Here is a 5,822-nt window from a genome sequence, read left to right as displayed (position 1 = left end):
GTTTGGCGGGATCGGTTCCTGCATGATCATTTGGGAGAAGGGAGGGTCAGTGCAAATATCCTCACCATAAGCGGGGGGCGCGTGGCGGAGTTCTTCAATCCGCCGGTTCATCTCCTGGAGCCTCCGGTCCAGGAAATCCTCTCGACTTCGAGTCTCGAGGGTCCTTTGGTAGAACGGGGGCAGGGATCTTCCAGGGGTGGAGTCGTGATCCGATTGAGGGCTCTCTACCCTCGGATTTGTTTTTCCGGGAAAGATGGGGCGGCTGGCCCAGGTGGCCCGCCCCGCCGTCGGGTTCTGGCATTCCGGAGATGCCCCTTCCGGATGCGCCGACGCCTGTGGTTGCTGCTGCTGCATTGCTTGTACGGCTTCGACGAGGCCTCTGACCTGCTGTGCCAGCAAGTCAAATTGCTCCGCGCCGACCGCCGCCGCCGGAGGGGGAAGAGGAGGCTGAGAAACTGGAGGGGAGGCCGGAGCCTGAGATCTGGCCGCGGAGGCCGTGGACCGCCGGGTGGACGCCTTGCGCGGAGGCATCGAGTGTCGATCTCGCGGGGGAAGATTAGGAGTGGGTGACGGAGAGATGGTCGGAGACGGCTCCGTTGAACACTCCTTTAAGAATAAGGGTGCTGCGAAGACACAGGGCCCTTCTTCTAGCGCCAATCCTGTTGGTGCAAAAATCTGCTTGCGTCGGAGAAGCTGGAGTCGGGGAAGCCACGGTCGCCGTCGGGACCTGCAAAGGAAGTCTAAACCGGAGGTGGGGTTGCTCCGGCAAGACCCTCCGACGCTCAAGTCAGTTCTCTGCCTCAACAAGAATGGAGTGCTCGAACGGAGAATTTAGCAGAGTTTTGAGATAAGAAATGAGCTTAGAGAATAACGTATCTGGGTCCCCCTTTTATAGGCGGGGGAGGTAACGGATTGATGGCGACGTTTGTAACCGCCAAGTAGTGGGCCGCCCTTAGTCAGGAGGAATCTTCTACGAAGAGTAGTGGAGCGGAGCCGTGGCCATCACTGGGGCGTGCCACGTGGAATCTGCCGTGGGAAGTGGGATGCAGATGCTGCGGCGTCTTGCCAGCGGATGAGAGAATCGTGCGATATCTGCTGCAGGAGGTGGAGCAGGATCGCGGCCATTTATCGTGGCCTGTCAGGCAGTAATGGAGCCGCGTGGGCGCGGGATCCGCCGTAGAGAGTGGAGCAGTGTTGCGACCGTTACTGCGGCCTGTCAAGGAGTGATGGAGCTGCGCGGAGTTCGCCGCAGGAAGTGGAGCAGGATCGTGGCCGTGATTGTGGCCTGGGAGTGCAGATCTGCCGGCTGAAGCTCGGCAGCGGTTGGAGTTCGGCCCTCATATGGATCCGGGTGGAGTCCTCCTTGCGATTAGAGTCGAAGGAGAGGTCCGGCTCCCGTAGGAGTCCGCTTGCAGTTGACGTTGTTGGCAGAGTCCGGCTCCTGTAGGAGTCCGGACGGAGGCTACTGGCAGCTGTTGGAGCTGTGGACAAAGCCCGACTCCCGTAGGAGTCCGGGCGGAGTCTTCCTGCAATTAAAGTCAAAGGCGAAGTCTGGCTCCCGTAGGAGTCCGGACGAGACTTACCAGCGGTCGACGCTGAGGACGGAGCCCAGCTCCCGTAGGAGTCCGGGCGGAGCTGTCCTGTAATCGATGTCGGCGGCGGAGCCCGGGCGGAGCTGTCCTGTAGTCGATGTCGGCGGCGGAGCCCGGCTCCCGTAGGAGCCCGGGCGGAGCTGTCCTGTAGTCGATGTCGGCGGCGGAGCCCGGCTCTCGTAGGAGTCCGGGAGAAGCTGTCCTGTAGTCGATGTCGGCGGCGGAGCCCGGCTCCCGTAGGAGTCCGAGCGGAGCTGTCCTGTAGTCGATGTCGGCGGCGGAGCCCGGCTCCCGTAGGAGTCCGGGCGGAGCTGTCCTGTAGTCGATGTCGACGGCGGAGCCCGGCTCCCGTAGGAGTCCGGACGGAGCTGTCCTGTAGTCGATGTCGGCGGCGGAGCCCGGCTCCCGTAGGAGTCCGGGCGGAGCTGTCCCGGGAGCCGGGCGGAGCTGGCCTGTAGTCGATGTCGGCGGCGGAGCCCGGCTCCCGTAGGAGTCCGGGCGGAGCTGTCTTGTAGTCGATGTCGGCGGCGGAGCCCGACTCCCGTAGGAGTCCGGACGGAGCTGTCCTGTAGTCGATGTCGGTGGCGGAGCCCGGCTCCCGTAGGAGTCCGGGCGAAGCTGTCCTGTAGTCGATGTCGGCGGCGGAGCCCGGCTCCCGAGCTGTCCTGTAGTCGATGTCGGCGGCGAAGCCCGGCTCCCGTAGTAGTCCGGGTGGAGCTGTCTTGTAGTCGATGTCGGCGGTGGAGCCCGGCTCCCGTAGGAGTCCGGACGGAGCTGTCCTGTAGTCGATGTCGGCGGCGGAGCCCGGCTCCCGTAGGAGTCCGGGCGGAGCTGTCTTGTAGTCGATGTCGGCGGCGGAGCCCGGCTCCCGTAGGAGTCCGGGCAGAGCTGTCCTGTTCGTAGTCGATTCCGCTGAGAATTTCGGCTGTGGGTATTTTATACCCTATAGTATTATTACCATAATAATGTTGTAATAAATTTTAATATTCTAGCATGAATAGTATTATTATAATATATAAATAATATGTATATAATATTTTATTATTGTTGTATTAATAAAGTACTTTATAATAATATTATTATATTATAAAATAATAAAAATATATTATAATATAACAGCAATATATTGCAATATTAGAGTATAATGCTATGATAATATAAAACTATATCACAAATAATAAAAATGGTATAATACGATAATACTAGTATTAATATGATATCACTATTATAATAATATAGTGCTAAAAATATAATAACATTATACTATCATAAATAATACTATAATATTATTATATTATTACTATTTTTAATAATAATAATATAATAGAATAATATCAATTTAGTGATGATGTTATAATAATAGTACTTCAATTATAATTACAGATGTTGCAGTAATGGGTCAAGAGGTCGGATCTCCGCATACGTGAGATATTGTCCGCTTTGGCTCATGACCATCTTTGGGCTTCAGTGAGCCCTAGGCTTCAGTGGGCCTTGGTCATTTAGAGCCTCACAGTTTTGTCCTTTAAAAGGTGCCTCACGTGGGAGAGAAGATTTTAACTTATATAAGTCATACTCTCTCTTGATTCTAACCGATGTAAAACTAAAGAAGCCCTCTCTACACTACAACACAACCCCCCAGTCAAGAGGGAGTATGTGTGGATAGGAGCGTTCCCACAGACGGCGCCAATGTTGCGGTTATGGGTCAAGGAGTCGGATCTCCGCATACGTGAGGTATTGTCCGCTTTGTCTCATGACCATCTTTGGGCTTCAGTGGGCCCTAGGCTTCAACGAGTCTTGGTCATTTAGAGCCTTACGATTTTGCTCTTTAAAAAGCGCCTCACGTAGGAGAAAAGATTCTAATTTATATAAGCCATACTTTTTCTTGACTCTAATCGATGTGGGACTAAAGAAGCCCTCTCTACACCACAACAACAGGTATCCAAACACTTGTTTTAGGTGTCTAGCTACAATTTATTTATAGCCAACTGCAATTGTAAGCCACCAAACAATTCCTAAGTTTAGTTATTGTTTTCACTTCCTCATGCGGAACTCAATCCATGCCCATGGTTACTTTATCACTAGATTGTCACAAATGATTAGCATACTTACATTAGGTTCCTTTCTTTTATAGCTCACCATCTTGGCATAGAACAATGCAATTGGTTGATAACAAGCTAAGTAGTATGATTAAAGCTGTATATACTTAAAAAATTAACTGTCCTGGGAATCTGATCTGCCTAAAATATGATCTCCCACCAATAACTAGAGTTCATAAAGCAGTTGCTTTAGGAATTAAGTTGTACGGAAAGTTACTCATAATAGAAGTGTAAGTGTAAGTGGAAGTGGAAAAGAAGTTTGAATGGATGTGTGTAGGTCTAATGGCATATTTCCTTTGCTAAGCAAATCAAATTAGTATACACTCGCATCCAGAGCCATTATTCTTTTTTTTTATTTTTTGATGGAAGTCCTCCTTCCCTTATTGGTAGGGAAAAAGAAGCTGCATACATCCTCGTCCACCACTCAGCTTTAGGCCTTAATCCAACCTCCTTGGTCACATACCAAAACAAATGACTATATATTTTATTCCATGGAAACAAAGACAATACCTCTCCACGTTTAAAGTTGAAAGAAGTAGGGCCCTTCCCATCTCTAGAAGTGCATGACTTTCTACTAATCGTTACCAAAAATTTATAAATTTCTATCTGTAAGCTCATTTATATATGTCAGCTGAAGCCACTGGTGTACAATACAGCTCAGGGCCAACCTTGCACTGCCTGGCAAATGATCAAGCCGGGTGAAAGCCCAACATGCATGCCCACCACCAAGCCACCATATATTCACCCATTAGGACCTACAAAATTCAGCAAGCTTTCATTGATGACACTTTGCAGAGAGGGTTGTATGGTTGATCAAGATGCAACAATATATATATATATATATATATATATATATATATATATATATACACGTCTTCAAGTTCACTAACCCAATTCAGCTTTGTCCATTGGATTTTGGAACATTTAGATAAGCACCCCATGAGGTTAATAGGATCTTTTGTGTAGCAGCAATCTAACCTCTATATACTGTCATGGCTGGCAGCAGTAGGCTTTTCCAAAGGCTAGCAAAATATGTCGCATTAGAAATCGACAGCATGCTGCTCGAAATGGCAGGAAAACCTAGAGATCACTAGGACGTCCTGATATTCTCTGGACATTTTTTGGACCTTAAAATGAATGCCATTCCATGGAATCATGTAGAACCTTCAGATAAAGAAGGATGTAAAATATTAGAAGTTGGCCTCTTTTTCTTCTTGGATAAAAGTCGGACTTATTATACCAACCTATTATAAATTAATACATCCATAAGAATCTGAAAATAAAATATCTAATTAACAAATCAGAAGGAATATCTTACACCGTAGTCTCTGTATGCTAGCTACATAAAGCATGGAATGACCTATTGACCTAGAAGGCATCGAGTCCCTACGTTTGCAATGAAGTAGATAAATTTAAGCACTTCCGAGTTCAGATATTTGTGGAAGTTTGCTAATCTCATTTCTACTTCTTTAATCTGAGAGGTGGTGTCTAAGTTCATAACTAGCTGAGAATCTTGCTCGAGGGGTGCCTGAGGCTTAAATTAAGGTTTGGATTCATAGGATTCGGTCAAAATCAAACTCCTGGGGCTGAGAGTAGTTGCTTTTTTATATAAAAAACCACCCACTTCCTCATGCAGACTTGATTGTATTCTTTGTATATATTTTTTTAAATAACATATGACTTACATGTTTTTGTGTATATATATATTACTTGACATCACAATTAAGGAAGATAAGAGCTTCTTCTGCTTAGTTTGAGAATGACAGAGAAGTATTTATTTCCACTTGGGTAATTCTAATGTTAATAGAGCATATGACTGCCCCTTTGATGTGTATATATATGTGCCGAATTTTTCACGTGAGGTCGAGCGATTCCTTCTTTTTTTCTTTACATTCTTAATTTGTTTATCGAAAAATACTCTCTAGCAATTAAATAATTAAGAAAAGGAATGAAATATTTTTTACTAGAACAATAATAGTACATAAATTAGATTAATGCATATCATAATTATTAGGTCTAATTAAAAAGTTATTATCGACCTTGTTGTTTGGAAAAAATAGGATGCCCATTAGTCTTAAATGGATAAAAAAGGTGAGCTGCACTTAGTTAAAACAAAATCACAAAACAAATTCCT

The sequence above is a fragment of the Elaeis guineensis genome, chromosome 1 (genome assembly GCF_000442705.2).
Source record: "Elaeis guineensis isolate ETL-2024a chromosome 1, EG11, whole genome shotgun sequence".
Classification (NCBI taxonomy): domain Eukaryota; kingdom Viridiplantae; phylum Streptophyta; class Magnoliopsida; order Arecales; family Arecaceae; genus Elaeis; species Elaeis guineensis.
The sequence above is the reverse complement of the archived record's forward strand: the minus strand, read 5'-3'. Positions refer to the sequence as shown.